Below are 13936 nucleotides of genomic sequence, written 5' to 3' on the forward strand. Positions count from 1 at the left end.
TGGGGAGGGAAAGAGGAGAGGGAATAGGGGAAAGAGGAGAGAGAATAGGGGAAAGGGGAGGGAAAGAGGAGGGAAAGGGGAGGGAGAGGAGGGAGGGAATAGGGGGGAGGGAATAGGGGAAAAGGGGGAGGGAATAGGGGAAAGGGGAGGGGAAAAAGGAGAGAAAGGGGTTGGCGAAAGGGGAGGGAATAGGGGAAAGAGGGAATAGGGGAAAGAGGGAATAGGGGAAAGAGGGAATAGGGGAAAGAGGGAGGGGAAAGAGGAGAGGGAATAGGGGAAAGGGGAGGAAAGAGGAGAGGGAATAGGGGAAAGGGGAGGGAAAGAGGAGAGGGAATAGGGGAAAGGGGAGGGAAAGAGGAGAGGGAATAGGGGAAAGGGGAGGGAAAGAGGAGGGAGGGAAAGAGGAGGGAGGGAATAGTGGGAGAGGAGGGAGGGAATAGGGGGAGAGGAGGGAGGGAATAGGGGGAGAGGAGGGAGGGAATAGGGGGAGAGGAGGGAGGGAAGAGGGGGGAGGGAATAGGGGAAAGAGGAGAGGGAATAGGGGAAAGAGGAGAGGGAATAGGGGAAAGGGGAGGGAAAGAGGAGAGGGAATAGGGGAAAGAGGAGAGGGAATAGGGGAAAGGGGAGGGAAAGAGGAGAGGGAATAGGGGAAAGGGGAGGGAAAGAGGAGAGGGAATAGGGGAAAAGGGAGGGAAAGAGGAGAGGGAATAGGGGAAAGGGGAGGGAAAGAGGAGAGGGAATAGGGGAAAGGGGAGGGAAAGAGGAGGAAAGGGGAGGGAGAGGAGGGAGGGAATAGGGGAAAAGGGGGGGAGGGAATAGGGGAAAAGGGGGAGGGAATAGGGGAAAGGGGAGGGGAAAAAGGAGAGAAAGGGGTTGGCGAAAGGGGAGGGAATAGGGGAAAGAGGGAATAGGGAAAGAGGGAATAGGGGAAAGAGGGAATAGGGGAAAGAGGGAGGGGAAAGAGGGAGGGGAAAGAGGAGAGGGAATAGGGGAAAGGGGAGGGAAAGAGGAGAGGGAATGAGGGAAAGAGGAGAGGGAATAGGGGAAAAGGGGAGGGAAAGAGGAGAGGGAATAGGGGAAAGAGGAGAGGGAATAGGGGAAAGGGGAGGGAAAGCGGAGAGGGAATAGGGGAAAGGGAGGGGAAAAAGGGAATAGGGGAAAGAGGAGAGGGAATAGGGGAAAGAGGAGAGGGAATAGGGGAAGGGGGAGGGAAAGAGGAGAGGAATAGGGGAAAGGGGAGGGAAAGAGGAGAGGCAATAGGGGAAAGAGGAGAGGGAATAGGGGAAAGGGGAGGGAAAGAGGAGAGGGAATAGGGGAGAGGAGAGGGAATAGGGGAAGGGGGAGGGAAAGAGGAGAGGGAATAGGGAAAGAGGAGAGGGAATAGGGGAAAGGGGAGGGAAAGAGGAGAGGGAATAGGGGAAAGAGGAGAGGGAATAGGGGAAAGAGGAGAGGGAATAGGGGAAAGGGGAGGGAAAGGAGGGAGGGAATAGGGGGAAAGGAGGGAGGGAATAGGGGAAAAGGGGAGGGGAAAAAGGAGAGAAAGGGGTTGGCGAAAGGGGAGGAAATAGGGGAAAGAGGGAATAAGGGAAAGAGGAGAGGGAATAGGAGAAAGAGGAGAGGGAATAGGGGAAAGAGGAGAGGGAATAGGGGAAAGGGGAGGGAAAGAGGAGTGGGAATAGGGGAAAGGGGAGGGAAAGAGGAGAGGGAATAGGGGAAAGGGGAGGGAAAGAGGAGAGGGAATAGGGGAAAGGGGAGGGGGGAAAGGAGAGAAAGGGGTTGGCGAAAGGGGAGGGAATAGGGGAAAGAGGGAATAGGGGAAAGAGGGAATAGGGAAAAGAGGGAGGGGAAAGAGGAGAGGGAATAGGGGAAAGAGGAGAGGGAATAGGGGAAAGGGGGGGAAAGGGGAGGGAAAGAGGAGAGGGAATAGGGGAAAGAGGAGAGGGAATAGGGGAAAAGGGAGGGAAAGAGGAGAGGGAATAGGGGAAAGAGGAGAGGGAATAGGGGAAAAGGGAGGGAAAGAGGAGGGAAAGGGGAGGGAGAGGAGGGAGGGAATAGGGGAAAAGGGGGGAGGGAGTAGGGGAAAAGGGGGGAGGGAGTAGGGGAAAAGGGGGGAGGGAGTAGGGGAAAAGGGGAGGGAGTAGGGGAAAGGGGATGGGAAATGGGAAAGGGGAGGGGAGGGGAAAGGGGAGGGGAAAGGGGAGGGGAGGGGAAAGGGGAGGGGAGGGGAAAGGGGAGGGAGGGGAAAGGGGAGGGGAGGGGAAAGGGAGGGGAGGGGAGGGGAAAAAGGAGAGAAAGGGGTTGGCGAAAGGGGAGGGAATAGGGGAAAGAGGGAATAGGGGAAAGAGGAGAGGGAATAGGGGAAAGAGGAGAGGGAATAGGGGAAAGGGGAGGGAAAGAGGAGAGGGAATAGGGTAAAGAGGAGAGGGAATAGGGGAAAGGGGAGGGAAAGAGGAGAGGGAATAGGGAAAGGGGAGGGAAAGAGGAGAGGGAAATAGGGGAAAGAGGAGAGGGAATAGGGGAAAGAGGAGAGGGAATAGGGGAAAGGAGGAGGGAAAGAGGAGGGAAAGGGGAGGGAAAGGGGAGGGAGAGGAGGGAGGGAATAGGGGAAAAGGGGGGAGGGAATAGGGGAAAAGGGGGGAGAGAATAGGGGAAAAGGGGGGAGAGAATAGGGGAAAAGGGGAGGGAATAGGGGAAAAGGGGGAGGGAATAGGGAAAGGGAGGGGAAAAAGGAGAGAAAGGGGTTGGCGAAAGGGGAGGGAATAGGGGAAAGAGGGAATAGGGGAAAGAGGGAATAGGGGAAAGAGGGAATAGGAAAAGAGGGAGGGGAAAGAGGAGAGGGAATAGGGGAAAGAGGAGAGGGAATAGGGGAAAGGGGACGGAAAGAGGAGAGGGAATAGGGGAAAGAGGAGAGGGAATAGGGGAAAGAGGAGAGGGAATAGGGGAAAGAGGAGAGGGAATAGGGGAAAGAGGAGAGGGAATAGGGAAAGAGGAGAGGGAATAGGGGAAAGAGGAGAGGGAATAGGGGAAAGGGGAGGGAAAGAGGAGAGGGAATAGGGGAAAGGGGAGGGAAAGAGGAGAGGGAATAGGGGAAAGAGGAGAGGGAATAGGGGAAAGGGGAGGGAAAGAGGAGGGAAAGGGGAGGGAGAGGAGGGAGGGAATAGGGGAAAAGGGGGGAGGGAATAGGGGAAAAGGGGAGGGAATAGGGGAAAAGGGGGAGGGAATAGGGGAAAGGGGAGGGAAAAAGGAGAGAAAGGGTGTTGGCGAAAGGGGAGGGAATAGGGGAAAGAGGGAGGGGAAAGAGGGAGGGGAAAGAGGAGAGGGAATAGGGGAAGAGGAGAGGGAATAGGGGAAAGAGGAGAGGGAATAGGGAAAGGGGAGGGAAAGAGGAGAGGGAATAGGGGAGGAAAGGGAGGGAAAGAGGAGAGGGAATAGGGGAAAGGGGAGGGAAAGAGGAGAGGGAATAGGGGAAAGGGGAGGGAAAGAGGAGAGGGAATAGGGGAAAGGGGAGGGAAAGAGGAGAGGGAATAGGGGAAAGGGGAGGGAAAGAGGAGGGAGAGGAGGGCGGGAAAGAGGAGGGAGAGGAGGGAGGGAATAGAGGGAGAGGAGGGAGGGAATAGGGGGAGAGGAGGGAGGGAATAGGGGGAGAGGAGGGAGGGAATAGGGGGAGAGGAGGGAGGGAATAGGGGGAGAGGAGGGAGGGAAGAGGGGGAGGGAATAGGGGAAGGGGGGAGGAATAGGGGAAGAGGGGGGAGGGAATAGGGGAAAAGGGGGGAGGGAATAGGGGAAAAGGGAGGAGGGAACTAGGGGAAAAGGGGGGTGGGAATAGGGGAAAAGGGGGGAGGGAATAGGGGAAAAGGGGGAAATGGGGGAGGGAAAGGTGGGAAGGGGAGGGAAAGGGGGAAACGGGGAGGGAAAGAGGTGCAAAAGAGGGGGAAGGGGGAAAAGAGGGGAAAAGAGGGGGGAGGGGGAAGGGGGGAAGGGGGAAAGAGGGGGGGAGAGGAGGGAGGGAGGGGAGGAGGGGGAGAGGGGAGGGGAGGGGGAGGAGGGGAGGGGGGAAAGGGAAAACGGGGTGAGAAAGGGGGAAAGGTATTAGGGGGTGGGAAAGGAGGAAATGGGAGGAAAGAGGAGGAAAAGGGGAAAAGGGGAGGGAAGGGGATCAGGGAGGGGAAGGGGGAAGGAAAGGAGTGAAAGGGGGAGGGAAAGGGGAGAGAAAGTGGGAAAGGAGGGAAAGGGTGAAGGAAAGGGAAAAATGGGTGGGAAAGGGGAGGGAAAGAAGGAGGGAAAGGGGAGGGAAAGAAGGAGGGAAAGGGGAGGAAAGGGCAGGGAAAGGGGTAAATGGGGAGGGAAGGCGGAGAAAGGGGAGGAAAAGTGGGAAAGGGGTGAAAGTGAGTGGGAAAGGAGGAATGAAAGAGGGAAAAGGGAGGGAAAGGGGGAAAGGTGAATAGTGGGAGGAAAGCGGTGGAAGGGGGAAAGGGGGAGCGAATGTAGGAAAGTGGAAGGGAAGGGGAGGGAAAGGGAAAACGGGGTGGGAAAGGAGGGAATGGGGGAAAGGTATATGGGGGGGAAAGGAGGGAAAGGGGGAAAGGGGAGGGAAAGGGGAGGGGAAAGGGGCAGGGAAAGGGAGGAAAGGGCAGGGAAAGGGGGAATGAAAAAAGAAAGGGGAGGGAAAGGAGGGAAAGAGGAGGAAAAGGGGAAAAGGGAAGGAAAGGGGAAAAGGGAAGGGAAGGGGAGGGAAGGGGATCAGGGATGGAAAGGTGGAAGGAAAGGAGTGAAAGGGCGAGGGAAAGGGTGAAGGAAAGGGGAAATGGGGAATGAAAGAGGGAAATGGGAGGGAAAGGGGGAAAGGTGAATAGTGGGAGGGAAGGAGGGAAAGGGGAGGGAAAGGGGGAAAGGGGAGGGAAAGTGGGAGAGGGGGGGAAGGGGCAGGGAAAGGGGAGGCTAAGGGGAAATGAAAGGGAAAGGGGAAAGGGGTAGGAAAGGGGGAGTGAAGGGGGGAAAAGGGAGGGAAAGGGGGAATGGGAAAGGGGGAAAGGGGAAATGGGGAATGAAGAGGGAAATAGGAGGGAAAGGGGGAAAGGTGAATAGTGGGAGGGAAAGGGAGGGAAAGGGGAAGGAAAGGGGGAAAGGTGAGGGAAAAGGGGAGAGGGGAGAGAAAAGAGGGAAAGTGGGAAAGGGGAGAAAATGAGGGAAAGTGCGAGGGAAAGGGTGGAAAAGGGGAGAGAGAAAGTGGGAGGGAAAGTGGGAATGGGGAGGGAAATGAGGGAAAGTGGTGGGAAAGGGGAAAGGGGAGGGAAAAGGAAAGTGGAGGGAAAGGGGGAGGAAAGAAGGTGGGAAAGGGGAAAGCAGGAGGGAAAGGGTGTAAGGGAGGGAAAGGTGTGTAAGGGAGGGAAAGGGTGTAAGGGGAGGGAAAGTAGGGGCAGCGGGAGGGAAAGGGGGAAGTGGAGGTAAATGGAGGGGGAAAGGGGAGAGGGAGGGGGGAAAGGGGAGAGGGGCGAGGGAAAGTAGGGAAAAGGGAAAGTGGAGAGAAAGGAGGGAAAGGGGAGGGAAAGAGGAAGGAAAGGGGAAAGGGGAGGGAAAAGTGGAAAGGGGAGGGAAAAGAGGAAAGGGGAGGGAAAAGAGAGAAGGGGAGGGAAAGGGGGAGGGGAAGGGAAAGAGGAAAGGGAAGGAAAGGGGGAGGGAAAGGGGAAAGGAGGAGGGAAAGGGTTGGAAAGGAGGGAAAGGGGAGGGAAAGGAGAAGGGGAGGCGAAAGTGGGAGAGGGGAGGGAAAGTGGGGAGAGGGGGAGGAAAGGGAAGGGAAAGGAGGGAAAGGGGGGAATGGGAAAGGGTGAGGGAAAGGGGAAAATGGGGAATGAAAGAGGGAAATAGGAGGGAAAGGGGGAAAGGTGAATAGTGGGAGGGAAAGGGGAGGGTAAGGGAGGGAAAGGGGAGGGTAAGGGAGGGAAAGGGGAGGGTAAGGGAGGGGAAAGGGGAAAGGGGAGGGTAAGGGAAGGAAAGGGGGATAGGTGAGGAAAGGGGAAGGAAAGGGGGAGAGGGGAGAGAAAAGTGGGTGGAAAGGGGGAAAGAGGGAGGGAAAGCAGGTGGGAAAGGGGAAGCAGGTGGGAAAGGGGAAAGCAGGAGGGAAAGGGGTGTAAGGGGAGGGAAAGTAGGGGAAGCGGGAGGGAAAGGGGAAGTGGAGGTAAATGGGGGGGAAAGGGGAGAGGGGGAGGGAAAGGGAGAAAGGGGAGGGAAAGGGAGAAAGGGGAGGGAAGGGAGGGAAAGTAGGGAAATGGGAAAGTGGAGGGAAAGGAGAAAGGAGGGAAAGGGGAGGGAAAGGGAAAGAGGAAGGGAAAGAGGAAAGGGGGCGGGAAAGGGGTTGGAAAGGAGGAAAGGGGGGGGAAAGGAGGGAAAGGGGGAGAGAAAGGGGGAGAGAACAGTAGGAGGGAAAGTGGGAGGGAAAGGGGGAATGGGGAGGGAAAGGGGAATGGGGAGGGAAAGGGGGAATGGGGAGGGAAAGGGGGAATGGGGAGGGAAAGGGGAAAGTGGAGGGCGAGGGTGTAAGGTGAGAGAAAGTAGGGGTAGGGGAAGGGGAGGGAAATGGAGGGGGAAAGGGGAGAGGGGAGGAGAATGGGGAGGGAAAGGGAGAGGGAAAGGATGAAAGGATGAGGGAAAGGGGGAAAGGATGAGGGAAAGGGGAGGGAAAGAGGGAAAGGGGAGGGAAAGAGGGAAAGGGGAGGGAAAGGGGGGAAAGGAGGTAAAGGGGGAAAGGAGGTAAAGGAGGAGGTAAAGGGGGAGGGAAAGGGGAAAGGGAAGGGAAAGGGGAAGGAAAGGGGGATAGATGAGGAAAGGGGGAGGGAAAGGAGGAAAGGGGAGGGAAGGACGGAGGGAAGGCAGAAAGTGGAGGGAAAGGGGGAGATAAAGGGGGAGAGGGGAGAGAAAAGTGGGAGGGAAAGTGGGAAAGGGGAGGGAAAGGGGAAAGTGGAGGGAAAGGGTGTAAGGGGAGGGAAAGTAGGGGAAGCGGGAGGGAAAGTAGGGGAAGGGGAGGGAAAGTAGGGGAAGCGGGACGGAAAGGGGGAAGTGGAGGTAAATGGAGGGGAAAGGGGAAGGGAAAGGGGAGGGAAAGGGGAGGGAAAGGGGGAGATAAAGGGGGAAAGGGTGAGGGAAAGGGAAGGGAAAGGAGGGAAAGAGGAAGGAAAGGGGGAGGTAAAGAGGAAAGTGGAGGTAAAGGGGGGAAAGGGGGATAGGTGAGGGAAAGGCAGAAAGGGGAGGGAAAGGGAGGGAAAGGAGGAAAGGGGAGGGAAATGAGGAGAGGGGGAGGGCAAGGGGGAAAGGAGGAGAGGGGGAGGGCGAGGGGGAGAGGGGGAGGGCAAGGGGGAGAGGGGGAGAGGGGGAGAGGGGGAGGGCAAGGGGGAGAGGGGGAGGGCAAGGGGGAGAGGGGGAGGGCAAGGGGGAGAGGGGGAGGGGGAGGGAATGGGGGAAAGAGGGAGGGAATGGGGGAAAGGGGCAGGGAATGGGGGAAAGGGGGAGGGAAACGGGAGGGAAAGCAGGAAAGGGGAGGGAAAGGGGGAAAGTGGGAGCGAAAGGGGAGTGAAAGTAGGGAAAGGGGGGAAAGGGGAGGGAAAGGGGAAAGTGGAGGGAAAGGAGAAAGGAGGGGAGGGGAAAGAGGGAGGGAAAGGGGGAGGGAAAGGAGGGAAAGGGGGAGAGAAAGGGGAGGGAAAAGAGAGAAAGGGGGAGGGAAAGGGGGAGGTAAAGAGGAAAGTGGAGGTAAAGGGGGGAAAGGGGGATAGGTGAGGGAAAGGAGGAGAGGGGGAGGGAAAGGAGGAGAGGGGAGGGCAAGGGGGAGAGGGGCAGGGAATGGGGGAAAGGGGCAGGGAATGGGGGAAAGGGGCAGGGAATGGGGGAAAGGGGCATTGAAAGGGGAAAGGGGCAGGGAATGGGGGAAAGGGGGAGGGAAAGCAGGAAAGGGGAGGGAAAGTAGGGAAAGGGGGAAAGGGGAGGGAAAGTAGGGAAAGGATGAGGGAAAGGGGAGGGAAAGGGGGAAAGTTGGAGCGAAAGGGGAGTGAAAGTAGGGAAAGGGGGAAAGGGGAGGGAAAGTAGGGAAAGGGGAAAGTAGGGAAAGGGGATAGTGGAGGGAAAGGAGAAAGGAGGGGAGGGAAAGGAGAAAGGAGGGGAGGGAAAGGAGGAGGGAAAGGGGGAGGGAAAGGAGGGAAAGGAGGGAAAGGGGAAAGTAGGGAAAGGGGATAGTGGAGGGAAAGGAGAAAGGAGGGGAGGGAAAGGAGAAAGGAGGGGAGGGAAAGGAGGAGGGAAAGGGGAGGGAAAGGGGGAGGGAAAGGAGGGAAAGGAGAGAAAGGAGGGAAAGGGGAAAGTAGGGAAAGGGGATAGTGGAGGGAAAGGAGAAAGGAGGGGAGGGAAAGGAGAAAGGAGGGGAGGGAAAGGAGGAGGGAAAGGAGGAGGGAAAGGAGAGAAAGGAGGGAAAGGGGGAGAGAAAGGGGTTGGAAAGGGGTTGGAAAGGGGGAAAGGGACAGGGAAAGGGGAGGTTAAGGGGAAAGGGGAAAGGGGAGGGAAAGGGGGCGGAAAGGGGGAGTGAAGGGAGGAAATGGAGGAGGGGAAGGGGAGGAAATGGAGGAGAGGAAGGGGAGGGAAAGGGAAAAAGGGGTGGGAAATTGGGAAAGGGGGAGGGAAAGGGGATTAGGGGGATGGAAAGGAGGGAATGGGGGAGGGAAAGGGGGTCGTGGAGGGCAAGGAAGGAATGGTGAGGAAAAGGGGGACTCAAGCCATCATTGATGAGTCAATCTCAGGGAGAGTCAATCGATCACTGAGATGTGAGTGCAATGTAAATGGAGAGTCCGAGAGGTGAGCGTGGTGTAAAAGGAGAGTCCGAGAGGTGAGCGCGGTGTAAAAGGAGAGTCCGAGAGGTGAGCACAGTGTAAAAGGAGAGTCCGAGAGGTGAGCACAGTGTAAAAGGAGAGTCCGAGAGGTGAGCACAGTGTAAAAGGAGAGTCCGAGAGGTGAGCACAGTGTAAAAGGAGAGTCCGAGAGGTGAGCACAGTGTAAAAGGAGAGTCCGAGAGGTGAGCTCAGTGTAAAAGGAGAGTCCGAGAGGTGAGCGCGGTGTAAAAGGAGAGTCCGAGAGGTGAGCTCAGTGTAAAAGGAGAGTCCGAGAGGTGAGCACAGGGTAAAAGGAGAGTCCGAGAGGTGAGCGCTGTGTAAAAGGAGAGTCCGAGAGGTGAGCACGGTGTAAAAGGAGAGTCCGAGAGGTGAGCACGGTGTAAAAGGAGAGTCCGAGAGGTGAGCGCGGTGTAAAAGGAGAGTCCGAGAGGTGAGCGCGGTGTAAAAGGAGAGTCCGAGAGGTGAGCGCGGTGTAAAAGGAGAGTCCGAGAGGTGAGCGCGGTGTAAAAGGAGAGTCCGAGAGGTGAGCTCAGTGTAAAAGGAGAGTCCGAGAGGTGAGCACGGTGTAAAAGGAGAGTCCGAGAGGTGAGCGTGGTGTAAAAGGAGAGTCCGAGAGGTGAGCGCGGTGTAAAAGGAGAGTCCGAGAGGTGAGCTCAGTGTAAAAGGAGAGTCCGAGAGGTGAGTGCAGTGTAAAAGGAGAGTCCGAGAGGTGAGCGCAGTGTAAAAGGAGAGTCCGAGAGGTGAGCGCAGTGTAAAAGGAGAGTCCGAGAGGTGAGCACAGTGCAAAAGGAGAGTCCGAGAGGTGAGCGCAGTGTAAAAGGAGAGTCCGAGAGGTGAGCACGGTGTAAAAGGAGAGTCCGAGAGGTGAGCGCAGTGTAAAAGGAGAGTCCGAGAGGTGAGCGCGGTGTAAAAGGAGAGTCCGAGAGGTGAGCACAGTGTAAAAGGAGAGTCCGAGAGGGGAGCGCGGTGTAAAAGGAGAGTCCGAGAGGTGAGCTCAGTGTAAAAGGAGAGTCCGAGAGGTGAGCGCGGTGTAAAAGGAGAGTCCGAGAGGTGAGCGCAGTGTAAAAGGAGAGTCCGAGAGGGGGAGCGCGGTGTAAAAGGAGAGTCCGAGAGGTGAGCGCGGTGTAAAAGGAGAGTCCGAGAGGTGAGCGCGGTGTAAAAGGAGAGTCCGAGAGGTGAGCGCGGTGTAAAAGGAGAGTCCGAGAGGTGAGCGTGGGGTAAAAGGAGAGTCCGAGAGGTGAGCGCGGTGTAAAAGGAGAGTCCGAGAGGTGAGCGTGGGGTAAAAGGAGAGTCCGAGAGGTGAGCGCAGTGTAAAAGGAGAGTCCGAGAGGTGAGCGCAGTGTAAAAGGAGAGTCCGAGAGGTGAGCGCTGTGTAAAAGGAGAGTCCGAGAGGTGAGCACGGTGTAAAAGGAGAGTCCGAGAGGTGAGCGTGGGGTAAAAGGAGAGTCCGAGAGGTGAGCGCGGGGTAAAAGGAGAGTCCGAGAGGTGAGCGCTGTGTAAAAGGAGAGTCCGAGAGGTGAGCACGGTGTAAAAGGAGAGTCCGAGAGGTGAGCGCGGTGTAAAAGGAGAGTCCGAGAGGTGAGCGCAGTGTAAAAGGAGAGTCCGAGAGGTGAGCGTGGTGTAAAAGGAGAGTCCGAGAGGTGAGCGCGGTGTAAAAGGAGAGTCCGAGAGGTGAGCACAGTGTAAAAGGAGAGTCCGAGAGGTGAGCGCAGTGTAAAAGGAGAGTCCGAGAGGTGAGCACAGTGTAAAAGGAGAGTCCGAGAGGTGAGCTCAGTGTAAAAGGAGAGTCCGAGAGGTGAGCACAGTGTAAAAGGAGAGTCCGAGAGGTGAGCACAGTGTAAAAGGAGAGTCCGAGAGGTGAGCGCAGTGTAAAAGGAGAGTCCGAGAGGTGAGCGTGGTGTAAAAGGAGAGTCCGAGAGGTGAGCGCAGTGTAAAAGGAGAGTCTCGAGAGGTGAGCGTGGTGTAAAAGGAGAGTCCGAGAGGTGAGAGCGGTGTAAAAGGAGAGTCCGAGAGGTGAGCACGGTGTAAAAGGAGAGTCCGAGAGGTGAGCACAGTGTAAAAGGAGAGTCCGAGAGGTGAGCGCGGTGTAAAAGGAGAGTCCGAGAGGTGAGCACAGTGTAAAAGGAGAGTCCGAGAGGTGAGCGCGGTGTAAAAGGAGAGTCCGAGAGGTGAGCACGGTGTAAAAGGAGAGTCCGAGAGGTGAGCACGGTGTAAAAGGAGAGTCCGAGAGGTGAGCACAGTGTAAAAGGAGAGTCCGAGAGGTGAGCGCGGTGTAAAAGGAGAGTCCGAGAGGTGAGCACAGTGTAAAAGGAGAGTCCGAGAGGTGAGCGCGGTGTAAAAGGAGAGTCCGAGAGGTGAGCACGGTGTAAAAGGAGAGTCTGAGAGGTGAGCACAGTGTAAAAGGAGAGTCCGAGAGGTGAGCACAGTGTAAAAGGAGAGTCCGAGAGGTGAGCACGGTGTAAAAGGAGAGTCTGAGAGGTGAGCACAGTGTAAAAGGAGAGTCTGAGAGGTGAGCGCGGTGTAAAAGGAGAGTCCGAGAGGTGAGCACGGTGTAAAAGGAGAGTCCGAGAGGTGAGCGCAGTGTAAAAGGAGAGTCCGAGAGGTGATCACAGTGTAAAAGGAGAGTCTCGAGAGGTGAGCGTGGTGTAAAAGGAGAGTCCGAGAGGTGAGCACAGTGTAAAAGGAGAGTCCGAGAGGTGAGCGTGGTGTAAAAGGAGAGTCCGAGAGGTGAGCGCGGTGTAAAAGGAGAGTCCGAGAGGTGAGCGCAGTGTAAAAGGAGAGTCCGAGAGGTGAGCGCGGTGTAAAAGGAGAGTCCGAGAGGTGAGCACAGTGTAAAAGGAGAGTCCGAGAGGTGAGCGCAGTGTAAAAGGAGAGTCCGAGAGGTGAGCGTGGTGTAAAAGGAGAGTCCGAGAGGTGAGCGCAGTGTAAAAGGAGAGTCTCGAGAGGTGAGCGTGGTGTAAAAGGAGAGTCCGAGAGGTGAGCGCAGTGTAAAAGGAGAGTCCGAGAGGTGAGCGCAGTGTAAAAGGAGAGTCCGAGAGGTGAGCGCGGTGTAAAAGGAGAGTCCGAGAGGTGAGCGCGGAGTAAAAGGAGAGTCCGAGAGGTGAGCGCAGTGTAAAAGGAGAGTCCGAGAGGTGAGCGCTGTGTAAAAGGAGAGTCCGAGAGGTGAGCACGGTGTAAAAGGAGAGTCCGAGAGGTGAGCACGGTGCAAAAGGAGAGTCCGAGAGGTGAGCGTGGTGTAAAAGGAGAGTCAGAGAGGTGAGCGCGGTGTAAAAGGAGAGTCCGAGAGGTGAGCGCGGTGTAAAAGGAGAGTCAGAGAGGTGAGCACAGTGTAAAAGGAGAGTCCGAGAGGTGAGCGCGGTGTAAAAGGAGAGTCCGAGAGGTGAGCGCTGTGTAAAAGGAGAGTCCGAGAGGTGAGCGCAGTGTAAAAGGAGAGTCAGAGAGGTGAGTGCAGTGTAAAAGGAGATTCCGAGAGGTGAGCACAGTGTAAAAGGAGAGACCGTGATGCTGAGACTATCGTGGATAGCACGTTCAGTGAGGTGATCACACCGCAGGTAATGAAAATGGGTGACTGCCAAGCAGAGTGAAAGGACTCGGCAGGTAGAGCAGGAGTCCCCTGGGGCCATCTCCCTCTCACAGATATGCCTCTTTAGATACTGTTGGGGGAGATGGCTTTTCAGGGGAAAGCAGCAAGAGCCAGGTTCGGGGCACCACGGGTGGCTCTGCTGCACAGGAGGGGAGGAAGAAGAGTGGCAGGGCTATAGTGATAGGGGATTCAATTGTAAGGGGAACAGATAGGCGTTTCTGCGGCCGTAAACGTGACTCCAGGATGGTATGTTACCTCCCTGGTGCTAGGGTCAAGGATGTCACGGAGCGGCTGCAGGACATTCTGGAGGGAGAGGGTGAACAGCCAGTAGTCGTGGTCCATATTAGTACCAACGACACAGGTAAAAAAAGGGATGGGGTCCTGCAAGGTGAATTTAAGGAGTTAGGAGATAAATTAAAAGGCAGGACGTCAAAGGTAGTAATCTCAGGATTACTCCCAGTGCCACGTGCTAGTGAGTATAGGAACAGGAGAATAGACTGGATGAATGCGTGGCTGCAGGGATGGTTTAGGAGGGAGGGATTTAGATTCCTGGGACATTGGGACCGGTTCTGGGGAAGGTGGGACCTGTACAAGCGGGACGGGTTACACCCGAGCAGGACCAGGACTGGTGTCCTCGTGGGGGTGTATGCTGGTGCTGTTGGGGAAGGTTTAAACTAGAATGGCAGGGGGATGGGAACCTGAGCAGGGAGACAGAGGAGGGGAAAACAAGGATTGAAACAAAAGACAGAAAGGGAAGAAGCAATAGTGGAAGGCAGAGAAAACAAGGGCGAAAAACAAATAGGGCCATAGTGCAAAATAAAACTAAGATGACCAGCAATCTTAAAAAGACAAGTCTAAAGGCATTGTGTCTTAATGCGCGGAGCATTCACAATAAGGTAGATGAATTAACAGCGCAGGTAGATATTAATGGTTATGATATAGTTGCGATTACGGAGACATGGCTTCAGGGTGACCAAGGATGGGAACTGAACATCCAGGGGTATTCAATATTTAGGAATTTACCTGAGGAAGGAGGAAGCCTCCGAAAGCTTGTGAATTTAAAATAAAATTGCTGGACTATAACTTGGTGTTGTAAAATTGTTTACAATATTTGGGAAGGACAGGCAAAAAGGGAAAGGAGGTGGGGTAGCGTTGTTAGCAAAGGAGGAAATCAATGCAATCGTGAGGAAGGATCTTGGCTCGGAAAATCACCATGTGGAATCTGTATGGGTGGAGCTAAGAAACACCAAGGGGCAGAAAACGCTGGTGGGGGTTGTCTATAGGCCCCCAAACAGTAGTGGAGATGTAGGGGAGGCATTAAACAGGAAATTAGAGACGCATGCAAGAAGGGTACAATTATAATCATGGGTGACTTTAATCTACATATAGATTGGTCAAACCAAATTAGCAATAATACTGTGGGGAAGGAATTCCTGGAGTGTGTACGTGATGGTTTTCTAGACCAATACGTTGAGGAACCAACGAGAGA

The sequence above is a fragment of the Heptranchias perlo genome, unplaced genomic scaffold, assembly GCF_035084215.1.
Source record: "Heptranchias perlo isolate sHepPer1 unplaced genomic scaffold, sHepPer1.hap1 HAP1_SCAFFOLD_903, whole genome shotgun sequence".
Taxonomy (NCBI): Eukaryota; Metazoa; Chordata; class Chondrichthyes; order Hexanchiformes; family Hexanchidae; genus Heptranchias; species Heptranchias perlo.